Source organism: Sapajus apella, unplaced genomic scaffold (genome assembly GCF_009761245.1).
Source record: "Sapajus apella isolate SASKATOON/1434 unplaced genomic scaffold, GSC_monkey_1.0 scaffold41, whole genome shotgun sequence".
Lineage (NCBI taxonomy): Eukaryota > Metazoa > Chordata > Mammalia > Primates > Cebidae > Sapajus > Sapajus apella.
In genome coordinates, this window is record NW_022436981.1 from 6,094,055 (window position 1) to 6,110,402 (window position 16,348).

Here is a 16,348-nt window from a genome sequence, read left to right on the forward strand (position 1 = left end):
CCCAGGAAGGGGGGGTTGGGGGGGCCGAAAGCGCCCCATTGCACCCCAGCCTGGGGAAAATGAGTGAAACCCCGTCTAAAAAAAAAAAAAAAAAAAAAGCAGACCATGTGTCAATTGGACCTGCCAAGATGTTTATCTAAAAAAGATATAAAATAGTAAAATCAGGGCAAGAAACAGTTCTTCCTAGAGTGGGTAGGGCAGAAGACAGTAAACCCAATAGTGTGATAACTGGCGTTTATACAAAACTTGGAGGTATTATGTATTCTACCAGATACATATCATCATATCATAATTGTTTTGGACTTGTTTAACACAGACACTTATATCCAAGGCGCTTGTTTGTATTTGCATTTTTAACATGCACCAAAGAAACCCTAATACTTGAGAGTATGTTGCACACACAAAAAGTTGACAACATTTATGGAGAGTACAAATGCCATTACAGCTAGTGCTCGACTTACGACCACAATTGGTTCCAACAGACCAGCCGTAACACGATTTGGTCGTAAGTTGAGTAGGCTATATGCACGCGGAGATGGTAGTGCTGCTGGAAGCTGGTCTGCACTGTCGTACGCCCAGCTGGGCAACGTTTGCGCTGCCAGACGCGGTGCAGGCGTGGCTAGCGATTGTGGTCGTAAAGTTGAATGGTCGTAAGTTGCATAGGTCGTAAGTCAATCAATACCTGTAGTAGGATTACCAGGAATTCTGAGAGAAATTTCTTTATTTTTTTATACTTTAATTGTAGGATACATGTGCAGAAGGTGCAAGTTTGTTATATAGGTATACATAGGTGATGGTGGTTTGCTGCATCCATCAATCTGTCATCTACATTAGGTATTTCTCTGAATGCTATCCCTTCCATAGCTCCCCATCCCCCAATAAGCCCCAGTGTGTGATGTTCACCTCCTTTGGTACATGTGTTCTGATTGTTCAATTCCAACTTATGAGTGAGAACATGCGGTGTTTGGTTTTCTGTTCCTGTGTTAGTTTACTGAGAAGGATGGTTTCCAGCTTCACCCAGGTCCCTGCAAAGGACATAAACTCATCCTTTTTTATGGCTGCATAGTATTCCATGGTGTATATGTGCCATGTTTTCTTTATTCAGTCTATCATTGATGGGTTTTTGGGTTGGTTCCAAGTCTTTGCTATTGTGAACAGTGTCACAATAAACATACGTGTGCATTTATCTTTATAGTAGAATGATTCATAATCCTTGAATATATACCCAGTAATGGGATTGCTGGGTCAAATGGTATTTCCAGTTCTAAATCCTTGAGGAATCACCACACTGTCTTTCACAATGGTTGAACTAATTTACACTCCCACTACCAGTGTAAAAACATTCCTATTTCTCCAATCCTCTCCAGCATCTGTTGTTTCCTGACTTTTTAATGATCACTATTCTAATTGGCACGAGATGGTATCTCATTGTGGTTTTGATTTGCATTTTTCTAATGATCAGTGATGATGAGCTTTTTTTTCATAAGTTCGTTGTCCATAAAAATGTCTTCTTTTGAGAAGTGTCTGTTCGTATACTTCATCCATTTGTTGATGAGGTCGTTTTTTTCTTGTGTATTTGCTTAAGTTTCTTGTAGATTCGGGATATTAGCCATTTGTTAGATGGATAGATTGCAAAATTTTTCTCCCATTCTGTAGGTTGCTTGTTCACTCTGATGGTAGTTTCTTTTGTGGTACAGAAGCTCTTTAGTTTAATTTGATCCTATCTGTCAATTTTGGCTTTTGTTGCCATTGCTTTTTGTGTTTTAGTCATGATGTCTTTGCCCAATCCTATGTCCTGAATGGTATTGCCTAGGTTTTCTTCTCGGAGTTTTATGGTTTTAGGTCTTATATTTAAGTCTTTAATTCCATCTTGAGTTAATTTTTGTATAAGGTGTAAGGAAGGGATCCAGTTTCAGTTTTCTGCTATGGCTAGCCAGTTTTCCCAACATTATTTAATAGGGAATCCTTTCCCCATTGCTTGTTTTTGTCAGGTTTGTCAATAATAAGGTGGTTGTAGATGTGTGGTGTTATGTCTGAGGCCTCTGTTCTGTTCCATTGGTTTATATATCTGTTTTGGTACCAGTACCATGCTGTTTGGTTACTGTAACCTTGCAGTATAGTTTGAAGTCAGATAGCATGATGGCTCCAGCTTTGTTCTTTTTGTTTAGGATTATCTTGGCTATATGGGATCTTTTTTGTTTCCATATGAAACTTAAAGTAGTTTTTTTTTTTTTTTTTTTTTTTCTAATTCTGTGAAGAAGGCCAATGGTAGCTTGATGGGGATAGCATTGAATGTATAAATTAATTTGGGCAGTATGGCCATTTTCACGATATTGATTCTTCCTATCCATGAGCATGAAATGTTTTTCTTTTTTTTATTTGTTTTTGTTCTCTTTTATTTCCTTGAGCAGTGGTTTGTAGTTCTTCTTGAAGATGTCTTTCACATCCCTTGTAAGTTGCAATCCTAGGTATTTTATTCTCTTTTAGCAATTATGAATGGGAGCTCACTTATGATATGGCTCTCTGTTTATCTATTATTGGTGTATAGGAATGCTTGTGATTTTTGCACACTGATTTTGTATCCTGAGACTTTGCTAAAGTTGCTTATCAGCTCCATGGAGATTTGGGGCTGAGATGAAGGAGTTTTCTAAATATAGAATCATGTCATCTGCAAACATAGACAATTTGACTTCCTTTTTCCTATTCAAATACCCTCTATTTCTTTCCCTTACATGCTTGCCTGGCCAGAACTTCCAATACTATGTTGAATAGGAGTGGTGAGAGAGAGAGCATCCTTGTCGTCTGCCAGTTTTCATAGGGAATGCTTCCAGCTTTTGCCCATTCAGTATGATATTAGCTGTGGGTTTGTCATAAATAGCTCTTATTATTTAGAGATACATTCCATCGATACTTAGTTTATTGAGAGTTTTTAGCATGAAGGGGTGTTGAATTTTATCGAAGGCCTTTTCTGTGTCTATCGAGATAATCATGCAGGTTTTCATTGGTTCTGTTTATGTGATAGATTACATTTATTGATTTGTGTATGTTGAACCAGCCTTGCATCCCACGGATGAAGCTGACTTGATCATGGTGGATAAGCTTTTTGATGTGCTGCTGGATTCGGTTTGCCAGTATCTTACTGAGGATTTTTGCATTGAGGTTCATTATAGATATTGGCCTGAAATTTCCTTTTTTTGTTGTGCCTCTGCCAGGCTTTGATATCAGGATGATGCTGGCCTCATAAAATTAGTTAGGGAGGAGTCATTTTTTTATTGTTTAGAATAGTTTCAGAAAGAATGGGACCAGCTCTTCTTTGTATCTCTGGTAGAATTTGGCTGTGAATCTGTCTGGTGCTGGGCTTTTTTTTTTTTTTTTTTTTTTTTTGATTGGTAGGCTATTCATTACTGCCTCAATTTCAGAATAAGGGAGGAATTCATAGTCACTCTATTTCCTCCCTACATACTAAATGAATACAATCATTTTATTTATCTCAACCTGACCAACTCTAAAGAAACAATCCAATAAGAATTTGAGTTTTTTTTGTTTTTTTTTTCTCGGAGTGTCTCCCGTTTCCATGTCACCTTCATAATTTTTCCAACTTTTTCCCTTTAAGAATCAAATGAAAATTATGGCTGTGGCTTCCCAAGGCTCTCTCTTGATTAAATCTCATGGGATGTTTTCATGATCTGCAAGTAGAAAGGTAGGCACGCTTTGAGAAACGAGACGGGAATCTCATCCCAGAACTGAGAAATTGCGGAATACAATTTCTACTCTTTAAGTAGACACAAATTGCCTCCCAATGAGACTAATTTATTTTTGTTTTAAGCTTGGTGTAATTTTTAGGTTTACTCTTGTTTCTATGCCTTTGAAATTCCACCTTTGATGTGGACTTGTACTTCTGATTATTTGAAAGAGAAAGTATTTTAAACGCACTATCTACTTACTTAACAATCTGTAGTTGTCTGTCGTTACTTATTTCTGTCATCAAAAAGATTTCTCAGGGATCTTTAGCAGCAAAATGACTTATGCATCTCTGGGGCCTGAATTGGAGATTACAGTGAATAAAAGAGTGTTCTGATAATGTAGCTGGACAAAAGACAAAATTTTAAAGAAGGCTAATATCATTTTTCCGACAACAGATTTTCATTGAGTTTGGCTAGCTGCTAACACCTCTTTTGAAGTTGTCTAATTCCCATTTTTACAAAAAAAAAGTTTGTAAAAGATATGCTTCTATCCATCTTTTTCCATTATTTTAAAATTAACATCACTAATGGAATTAATTTCTTACTCATATTTCTCTCTATGCATCAGAACAAGATAAATAAGGTTTTTGGATGTTCTGGAATTGAAAGTTCCATTGAAAGGTCCACTTTTTGTACCTGCAGTTAACCAAAAAATCCAATGAATTATAGTCCTGAGAAATACACTTTTATACATTATTTGTATGTAAAAAGTACACCATTTTATAAGGGATTATAGAAGAGTTTATTAGCTTTCCAAACTAACCAGCTTGTAGATGCCTCTATGTAGGAAAAATAAAGATGAATATAAGAAATGTATGTAATTATCTTGTGGACAGAACTTCCTTGAAGCTATAAGATGACCACAAGGAATAATGAGAGAAAACTTAGGAATCATGTGAGCTGAGTTGCAGTATGCAGCTCACAATAATGGGATAGCTTCCTTAGTTCATGGCTAATTCATTAGCTCATGACTAGTTTATTTGGTTTTCTTATCTATAAAATGAGCAAATATGAGTACAAAAACAAAGGTTTACATAATATTTAAGTAATTTTTAGCTCTATTTTTCTATATAAATACAATGTATAAAGTTTCACTGAAGATATCTGGATGTCAGAAAGGATATCATTGTAACTAATAGAGTCATTAATTGATTATTTGTATGGTAAAGATCTTACTTATCACACGATGGAGCCCTTTTGTTTGACAGAAGAGCAAGCCTAAAAGCTCAGAGAAGGTAAGCCTACTAGTTAACGTGATAAGTCCAAGGTTGAAACTCAGATCTTCTGAGTCTAACTCCAGTCCTTTCTCAAATCCTAGGGTATGATAACAGGGAAGCCAGTTTGGCTCCTAGTCCCCATGAAATGTTCTTTAGGATTAAAACTTATTTCACTTGTGGATCCGCTTTTCCAATGTTGTCCTATCCACTAAAGCAACTGCCTAGCAATGAGACATACTTGGTTACTGATTTAACTTCTTATTTTCCCCAAAACCTCCTACAAAAATTCTGAAATTCCTTTAAATGTAGAAATCACCTTTATGTCCCCCCAAAAGACAAGTCCTAAAGTAAAAATATGACAAGATTCTAACCTGCTGTTTTCAATGCTCTCCCATGTGAATGCTTTACTGAACTGAACTGACAACATTAGCAGTACACGGCTTTGGTTCCTAGCTCGTATCCACTGCTGTTCTTCAACCTAGTCTCCACACGGAAGCCAGAGTCTGCTGGTAGAATTCTAAATGAGACAGCATCATTCCTACACCTAAAACCCTTCCCTGTCTTCTACTTGCACTAGGAATACAACAGAAGCCTCTTGCCAGGTTTGAAAGGCCCCGCTTGGCCTGTTGCTAGCTGAGTCCGCAGACCTGTCTCCTATCACTCTTCTCATGAGCTCTGCTCCAACTTTTTTTTTGACCTTTCTTCTTACTCTTTGAAGAAACCAAGTTAATATCCATCCCATGACCATTGCATCAGCTGTCCCCTCTGCCTGAAATGCTTCCTTCTATTCTTTTTATGGCCAGGACTACTTCCTGGTCACAGAGGACTTAGCTTCAAATAAACGATTTGACCCACAAGACCCAAACCAGCCTTCCCTGCAATCATTCTATTGCATAGACCTTTTTAATCTTCTTCCTACAAATGATTTCTATTTGAAATGATCTTATTTTATCATTTAATTGCTTTTTCCTGTGTCCTCTGCTAGAATGTGTGCTTGTTGAAAGCTGACACCTTTCCTGTTTTGCTCACTGATAATTTCCTTGTGCCTAGAAAAAGCCTGATGTATAATAAACATTCCATAATATTCATTAGCTGAGTAAATTCACCTTAAGGTATTTATAACTAACTATAGGTTACTTTTTAGAGAGTACTTTGCTAAGACCAGAACAGGTAGGAGACAGCTCAAAGTGCCCAAGAACAGTAGGAACTCAAATGAAAAGAGGCATATGTAGAAATTTGAGGCTGATACAGAAAGGAAACAACAACAATCCTTTTTCAATCTGCTTATTCTAGTATGACTTTCCCCAAATATGTTTGATTTTCATTTTCACTGTGCACCAAACATGTGCAGTAAGCTAGTCAACAGACAGGGGGCTTAGGGAGTGCCAGAAAAAAGAATTTGCATGTATCATGGCCCGCAGGCAAAAGTCAGCATAAGATGCTTAGGGACCTGAAGGGAGTAATAAGATTTGAGGCTAGAGAAGGCAGCAAGGCCTCTTCAGTAAAGGCTATGAAAGCCTTATTAAGGAGTTGGACTTAATTATCCTTCAATACAAATTTATTGGTGGGTTTTAAGCAAGAGAATGACATGCTTTACTTTTAGAAGTTCTCACTTTCATTGCACTGTGGAAAATGATTTAGGAAGGAAAGGTGACTTTAAAGGAAAGAGCTCAGTTAGGAAGTCCCTGCAGTATTACAAGTTCTTGATGCAGCATAAGAAAATGTCAGCTGAGGCAGCTTCTAGTAGGTAAATTGTTTCAAGGTGAATCATTGGAATTATAGGTCATGATGCTATCTTGAGGCCATAAAGCATTTCATCACATTATCTCTCCAGCAGCACTAATGCTGGAGAGAGAAAAAAAAATTCCTGGGTTTGAAAGCTTTTATTTAATTTCAGGTTACTATTCTGCAGCTTTAATAATTACTCCCACCCAATCCAGAGCTTTCAATAGCTCTACAGTAGAAAACTAAACTCTCAGAGAGAAGATAAAAAAATTATTAAAGCAATAAGAGAGGATAGAGACATTTAATGTCATAGACAATAGTGCAGAGAAAAAAATTACTTGATGATGCTTTGAAATTATAGGAGAGCAATTATATTTGTTCTTTCTAGATACTAGGTTGACTTTCTGTGACTGCAAGATAATTTGACAGCACAGCTCTTGTCCAAGACAATTGCAATTCGGATTTTATTGATTTTCCATGAGGCAGACACCGTAAAGACATTGGAAAGTTTTAGGTGGCCAGTTGTCTTTTATCACTGAAAAGAAAATCTTCCTGCGTGTGGTATATGGTGACATTTCTAAAGGAATGATATTGTTTGTTTTTTTAATCATATTTTTCATCATGTTTATTTTCTAACTTATATATCTTTGTTTTATTACCAGTATCAAATATACACACAAACTAGGATTAAATGAAAACATTAGTTATCTTGATTTTCCACACAAGAGCTTCATATTTAGTAGAAATGAGAAAATAGTGAGAAATACCTAGTTCATACAAGGTATTTATTTTTTAGAATAAGAATCAAAAGTCATTCTCAAAATGAAGACTTAACACATTAAAATGCCCTAAATAAAGAATAAATTAAGTTTATTTGGTCACATTAGTAATCTAGGAAAATGCCATGGTGTATTTCACATTTTTTTCAAAGAGGAAGGTTAATAAACAAGATTTCTGTGTTGTTATAAAAACTCTAACCATCCAGAATATAAAATAAGTTTAAAAGAGAACCCTAGCATATCAATTAACTGGGACTTGGTTGGAAATTTTTAACACATGTGGCAGAATCAGTTCTAAGGCATAAGAATTCTATTTGCATTATCTTAGGAAACTCTTCCAATCACTCTCTGAAAAAGTGCCATATTGAAGAAGCTTCAAATCACCAATAAGGACGTTTGACCAAGAGAGAGGATACAATGAGAGAAATATTATACTGCTACTAGGTAGCACAGCCAATCACTTGATTCATGTGTCTGACTCCGCACTCTTAACACAATTGCCCATATATTTGGATAATTTATATATATTTGAATGAGAGGTAGTACAATATAATGGTTATGTCCACAGATCCAAGAGTCCACTGTCTTGCTTAGAGTTCCAAACTCAACACTGACAAGATGTGCAAGGGTCTTAAGCTTCCTGTGTGTCAGTTTTATTAATGGTTAAAATAAGAATTATATAGACATTAAGAAGATTGAGTGGATACACACACATACACACACACAGACACATATGTATATAACGTATTTAGAATAGTGCTCAGAAATGGTTGGCTATTATTTTTATTAACATACTTTATAAATAAAATGTTTGAATGATACTGTTTATTCACTTATCCGTCTAAGATTATTCCGCAATTCCCAGCAAATGTTTGAAATATGATGGAAAAAAACACAGGGCACAGGGCCAAGTTCCAGGTCTGCTACTATACAGTCGGGTGACAGAGGGCATGCTGTCTGGCTTTTCTGAGTGCCAGCACCCTCATCTCCAAAATAAAAGACGTGGCTTACATTATCTCTGAAGGTCTTACCTGCCCTATAGTTAATGATTCATTGGTGGTAAAGTCATTAGACACCACATAGTATGCTGGAGAAATCTGCCCCAAGAGGAAAAAAAAAAAAAAAAGAAATAGGAAGCGAAAACACAAACTGACCAGTGTTCCTTTCCATAGAAATAAGAAACATTTTATCTTCTAAATCTAGACCAAGTTACCTCTCTGCCCTTTCTTTGAGGAATCTCTGGAGAGAATTCTCAAATGGAGAAAGATAAGGAATTTGCCCTAATTTACCTAGATGTAAATCATCTCTCTGTAGCCCAGATGAATTAATTTATTTCTTAGATAGTAAAATTCATTTTATTTCCAGATGTCTGCTAGTATCCTCTCTACTGTTTGCTTATCACATACAAGTTCACATAGGTTTTAATTTCTCTTTTATTTATGTAAAGTCTTTGCACAAATCTATAAACAATGTGCAGAAATAGTTAACATCTGCATTAAATGTGAGCCGTGTAAAAATAACCTTTGTTTCTCTGTAACTTATATTAGAGATTCTATCCCAAAAGTTTCCATAAAAAGCAGTATTACTATTCTTACACGAGTGAATCTTTCACGAAGAGATCACAGAGTTTCTTAAAAGCAAGCAATCCGATATCAAACAACACCTAGCTCTGATGTTGACCTACCACTCACACAGGAGCATTTGAGGAAAGCAGCAAATCCCTATGTATGGTGTCCCCCTTCAGCAGAAGGATTAAAAGTCCTGCCATTATTGCCTTTCTTTTGGACTAAGAAATTCTCTTCTAAAAAGGCTCTAGTTTACAACTGGAGGCTGTAGGACTATGACATCTGGGATATTAGAACCTTTGGCTGGAAAAGTAGATCAGACTGACAAACCTACAGATGGGCAAAACTCAGAGTAGAGCTCAAAACATCCTCACAGAAATAAGAACATTAGGGAAAATAAGAAAAGACAAGAGCCTTCAACATTGTAGGTATCTTCATGGGGCACCAGTGTCATGCATATGTAGGGGTTCTCAAGGATGTGACACACAGCACAAGTGGAAAGAGGCAAGGAGGACAGAATGGCTTATTCATCCAAGAAAGATTCAGTGAGCACATGCTCTTGGGCAGACAGCTACTGAGGATAGAGTGGTGGACAGCTACAGTGCCTATCTTCAAAGAGTCTATGGTGTGGGTACAGGGAAAGATAAGTAAGCAGAAAGGCATTTTTAAAAAATATAGGTACTGTGGCACTGATTAACACAAGCTGTCAAGAGAGCATTGAGAAGGAATCACCTAACTTAGTGGGTACTAAGAAGGCTGTCTAAAAAAGCAGTTACCTTAGGTGAGTTCCAAATCATAAGTAACAATTATCCAAGTAAAGCTGGGAGATTTGGTTGGTGGACATGGAAAGGAATGGTATTCCAAGCAGAAGAAACAGCAAACACAAAGGTCTAGAAATGACTTTTGTGTAAGTAAGCATATTGTATTCCTGAGACTTTGAGAATTACCAGAATATATAATGAAGGAAGGTAAAAAAAGAATGATTTCTCAGAGATGGACACCGGTAGTCAGGATTGTGAAATCTGCTTATTCCAAAGCTCTCTTTCAACTATAATGTGAGAAATGAACATCAGATGTGCCTTGAGGATGGATATGGGCACTAGAGATGGGGCATGGCATATTTTTTTCCCCTTCCTTACAGCTTTGTCTAAGGCATATTTCCTAGAAGTTGTATTTAACTTCACATTCTAGACCTCTGCAATTACAACTATCTGTATAATCCAAAAAAAAAGAAAGAAAAAGAAGCTAGCTTTCACTTAGCATGATACCTTATGCATAGCAAATACTCAAAAAATAATTATTGTTTGGTTAGTCAAATGATTTGGCCTTTGTTATGAAATTAAAGCAAACAAATATATGAGATGGAAAGGTACAAAGGCAAAGATTAATAGTACCTCATACGGGCTAGTTCAGAAGTCAAGTTCAATACAAGGAAAGTGATATTGAGCCAACAAAGTCCCTGTGATTTTTTCTTTGAAAAGAAAACATCATTTAGCCAAGTGCAAGGCCAGATCAGCTCAGGACTTAAGTGTGTGTTAGCTCTCTTCCCTGCCATTAGCAGCTAGGAATCTGTTGTATTCACTTTCTTGTTCTATCTCCTTTCTCCTCCTTCTTCCTCTCTCCCTCCTCTTCTTTCTCTCGCTGACCTTTTCTCCCTGTTTTCCTCCTCTTTCCTCTCCTGTCGCTGTCCTTCCTTTATTTGAAAGAAAACTACCTCAAAGCCACAGTGAGGGATAATTATTGAACTATGTCGGTAAAATACTAGATAAAGAATACAACGCTTGCTTAAGTCCATTTTATCTTTACTAAATTACCTTTTATTTTTAATCCCCAAAAGGACAGACATGCTTTGAAAATATAGTGTGTGATATACATTCTAATAAGGTCCATACCATTGTTCCTTATTGCAACTAAGATATTTAGCTTCAAGGATATTAAAATAATTGAAAGCCTTTTAATACAGCCAAGAAAGTAAGTACTCTCCTATCTTAAGCTCCATGTGGAAGTTAAATATTACTTTTCTCAGAACAGGAGATGAGGGTGCAATGGCTCACTTTTGCAAGTATGTTAACATTTTCTGGGCTGATGTGATGTATTTTAGTCAAGTGCATAAGCTAGTCTTTGTATTAAATTCCATACTCTTGGATAATAGGAAGGGAGCACCTCAATGCCTTTGGAAGGTAAATTAAAAAAAAATCTAAAAAAATTTGTAAGATAGCTGAATGAAAAATTAACTCAAAAGCAAACTGAATGATTTTCACCAGGTTAACTTATCACAAAAGAGTAACCAAAAATTATTATATACTTATAAAATAATTCTTTGTTTTTATTTTTTGAAAAAGAAAACATTGCCTTTCTGGTTGTCTTATTTAAGGCTAATATTAAAGTTAGCTTGCATTCCACTTACAAATACTTGCCAGATGTGGGAGAGAAGTGACCCAACCAAGCTAAGGACATTGTAAGCAAGGAAACAAGTTAGCAGCACTTTAAACTATGTTGAATATATTTGGACCAGCTTTAATAAGGAAGGTACAATTTCATGCCATTTCATTTTTGAATGAGTCAATTCATGGAAGACTTCTTCACATGTGTTTTTAGTTTTATACTTTTGTGAGATTTTTAAAATTAATCATGTTCACAAATTAAAATCTTTCATTTGATTATATATCCTCATTTTTGTTTGGAAAATATGGTAACCTTAATAAGTTTGGTGCTAGTAAGTTACAATGAGCAAAAGAAAATATGACTGGATAACTCAAAAAGGTTTTGACAATTGATTAACTTAGATTTTTATGCAATAGAGAAAAATATTAAGATAGGTAGTCTCCTTATAATGAAAGCAGTCATCACTTGTGAATCTGGTATCCAAAATTAGGCCGATTTTAAGCAGGACAACTCCCATTCCAGCCCTGGGGAGTTTAACTGCCACCACTGCATAAACATGAATACTGCTTCTTGCAATCACATATTAATTTCCCTCTTAGTTATATCCACTCTGATATCACCTACCAGCTATTTCATGGGGTTTGGAGACAATATTTCCGATGGAAATCGCAGTCTTCTTTTAGGTTGGTTTTAATTTTCTTTTCAATGTTCCAAAACAGGGCATAGTCTCAGCAGCCCAGTTTCTCATAATTTAGCAATCAATATTTTTTCTTCGCAAATAACCATCTTTTTTTAAAAAAGATCAAAACTTTACCATGGAGAATGCTCCCAGCCGTTCTTACAAAGTGATAAGAAATAGATTGAGATTTCTTCTCAGGTCTTCAAAGGGAAGGACTCACAGTCCATGCTAGGGGTCATATGACCTGGTTACCATAGCAATGATGGCAAAACCACCTTAGCATCACAGGTAATATAGCTTGCAACAGTGGTTTGGCTTTAATATTTAGAGAACTTGAGTTTGAATGCTGACTTCGCCACTTACTACTGCTGTGACCTTGGAAAATTAGATCCTCTAAGCCTCTTTCTTCGCCTATAAGATGGGACTATCTAGCTCATAAGCTTTATTACATGAATTATGTTTGATGATATTTAAAGAGAGATAGCACCCTGTGTGTTATCTTGCAGGGTCCATCAACAGTTATTACCTAATTACAAAATGATGGTTGAATGATTCACTGAACTTAAATAAAATAAATAGAAACAAATCATGGCTCTTGACATAAACAACATTCTATCAACCCTCAGCTTGTGTTACAAATATAGAAAGTGTACAGGACCCTCTAAGGGGGTGTATTTAGCTAAAATGAACAAAAGATTCCAACTGTGTCTGTTCCAGCCCAGGAGGTCCATTCTATATGACCTAGAACTTGCTCCTAGGTCAACACAGGTTTGAAAGGCAGACTATGTCTGGTATTTTAGGAGAAACCTAAAAGAGTCAATTCAATTTTTCTGCTAATATACTTCAAATGACCACCTAGACATGGGCTTTCTCTACTTTGGAAAACAATTCATTGTGAAGTCAAGTTTGCTGAGACAACTGAGCTCATAGAATTTATCCTTCTTCACTGTAGGCATTCTATGATCCCTTTGGATTTAGAGTCAGGCCTCCATGTAACACTGCCATCTCCTTTTTTTCCGGCACAAAACAGATGGGGCTTCTGGATGTGACAAGTTCCATAGTGGGAAGAGTGCCTGCAGCTTTGTGACAATCTCTGCAGGCAAGATTGTGAGATAGAAGTAAGAAGTAAACCTCCTGCTTACACAGTACAGAGGTTTCTCCATTGAAGGATTCTTCTCTAATTAAAAACATCTGGTGGAGGCATGAAGGAGTTTCTCAAAACTTCTCTATTTTATCATCTATGTTTAAATTTCATGTATAAAATGGTAGTACGCAAAAGCCAGATGACATGATTATACACTAACATGGCTTTATTTTGTTTTTGCTGCCCCATTATTTGAACGCTACTGGATTGCTAGAGCAATATAATTTTATCAAAATAATTTGCAGCAAACTTTAATTTTAAAATATTTGTTTCGATGAAATATTTCATGCTTGCTATAGATATTAAACATTCTTTATAATATACTGTAACATGTTACAGGCATCACTGATGTTTGCTTAAGAATGGCAAGAACACTGTGTCTAGTGCAGTATTAAATAAACTCAATGTATTTCATCTTCCTTGTGGATAGTAGATATCTTAATTAAAATGACTTGATAATGTTAAAGTGACAAGAAAAAAATACACAGTGGGAAATGCAAATACAAAAAAGGTACACATAGACATTGCTCCCACTTTAACAAACTTGACAAAAACTAATTTTTGAGAGCACCTGTTATAAACAAAGCTATAGGTACAAAAATATAAAAATTTGGCCCATTGTTCTCAAAAACATTGTCTGTCACTCTTCCTTCAACACCTATATTAAAATTATTAATTTCCTATAAAATTAAAATTAAAATTATTAATTTCCTATAATTTTACAAGTAGGCAGAGAATTCAAGGTGATTATATCACACCATATGAATGAGGAAAAGACTCTCTTGTTTAGAGATTATGTAAGGAAAACAATATAACATTCTTCACTTACATGGAAGTATTTTGTGGAAGAACAATTAACTTGGTAAGTGGGTGTCTGCATTGACGGAAAGATCAGGGCTATTTGAAGCAATAGCACTGTAATTTGTTACATAAGCAGGTATTTAGGGTAAGTCTTTTCAGATGCATATTGCTATGTCAATGCATTGTTAAAAATACCAATAATAGCATACACACCCCCAAAATAATACTTTCTCAGAACTGGAGCTGGCAGTTGCCTGGACCTCACTGGAGCTGTTTGCAAGAAAATACTGAGAGAGGTTCTGAAGGAATGGAATGGCACTAAGGGACAGGGCTACGCAATTGGAAAAATAAAGAGATCTTCCTAGTTTGAAAGGGCAATGACTCCTACCATTCTCTCCAACAGTAATTTGAGCATGACCTCACAGCTATTGCTCACGCAGAATGGACAATAAGTATGAACCTGAGAGAGATATTGGAAGAGGATTATCCTAAAGAATTTGGCATAATGGCCATTGAAAATCTTTCAAACTATCTGATGAGATATGAGTGTTAGAAGTTCTTTCTCGTAGTGAGCTTCCTTCGAAAGAAACCCCCTGGGCTGGGAAGTCTTCCTGGCTTCTTGTTCTGAGTGAGAATTATTCCCTGACTCCCTGGGCTAGAAGTCTTTCTTCCTGGCTGGCTGTGAGGTTTCTTTGTTCTCTATATTGGATACTGCTTTCCTCATGGGAAATTCTCAGTCAACCGAAGGCTTTTGTCTCAAACCTCACTAACTATATGTTTTGCCAACTTTGTCCATCTCCTTCTTGCTGACGTGATTTTCGGAGGACAATTTGGAACTTCAGTGGTCTCCTTGGGGAACTTAAGATCTCTTGAGAGTCATTCTTCTACGTCCTGTCCTTCCCTTTCAGCTTGCTTCCTTTCCACTCCTCTTAACACCTCCTATAGGCCCCCTTCAATCCCATCTCTGCCTCCATTCCTCTGCTGATTCCTGTCAGACCCTTCCCTTCCCACTCAGTTCCTTAGCTCCCTACATTCACTTGGGTTTTAGGTCCCCTACCCTCCACTGGAGGCTCTCAAGGGATTCAGCGTCTCTGAAAAACAACCACTTGAGGCTGAAAGAGAAAAACATCTAATTGGAAATTGATTGGATCTTTCATCCACTCAGATGGGCTTTGGAGATACCCAGACATCTGTTAGAGGTACCCTCCGCCTAAAAGGTAGTCGATAGCCTCCACAAGATTACATGTCAGGGCAAATGAAAATATTAAAAGCCTTGATGAATATTAGTAAAAAGCTTTTGCTCTTATTTAGTACATAACCCCTATTTGTTCCTTTTTTTTTTTTTTTTGGTAAGAAACACAATTGAGATAAAAATGCAAAGTGGAGAAAAGATGAGAGTAAATTATTTTATACAAACCAGTAAGTTTTATATTACTGTGTTCTTCTGAGTCATGGCTAAAGTTAAGAATGAAAGTGATAAGATTTTTCTTTATTTCTGTTTATATGTTTATGTATGTTTATATATGTGTATGTATATATGTTATGTATATGTAACTTTTTTCTATATCCAGATAACATTATCAAATTAATTAATATAATCCCTTAAAAAGTTATATTCAAATTGGCTAAGAGATAAAGAAGTGGTTATATAAATTAAATATTCCTCAAACTCCCAGAAATATAAAAACTAACCCAAATATTTATCCAGTTAATGTGACTTTGGTTAAACATTGATAAATAAGATTAGCTTAATATTATTGATTTAAAGAAAATACTACATTTTCTAAATAGTCAGTATTACTATAACATAAATGTACATTTTTATTCTGTTTGGGTTTACTAGGCAAATAAGGTTAAAAATAGGTAATAGGAAAATAGCTTGAGATGATGGGTAGCTTTGTGTAAAGTTATATCTACCTGAAAATAGTTTCAAAAATCTCTTTGATAACTTGCAGCTTTAGAGTTATGCTAAGTAATAGATATTTATTATAAATCTAGATTATTCCTAACATAAACTACTGGAACATTTGTTATCGAATATAAAGTTCATAAGCTTTCAGTACCTTGTTTTCATATTGCATAGGTAAGATAAATATATTTGGGTCTGTTGACAAACATGAGGAATTGTACTATGAGGAAGATTTTGTGTATAAGAAATGTGCAATGGGCCAGGCACGGTGTAATTTCAGCACTTTGGGGGGCCAAGGGGGGTGGATCACGAAGCCATGAAATGGAGACTGTCCTGGGCTAACACAGTGAAACCCTGTTTCTACTAAAAATACAAAAAATTAGCTGGGCATGGTGGCATGC

The 16,348-nt window shown here is 36.0% G+C and overlaps 1 protein-coding gene across 5 annotated transcripts in view; it reads right to left on the reverse strand.

Moving 5' to 3' along the window:
- PTCHD4 (patched domain containing 4) overlaps nt 1–16,348 on the reverse strand; it is a 187,959-nt gene that overhangs the window by 129,736 nt on the left and 41,875 nt on the right. The window lies entirely within an intron of this gene.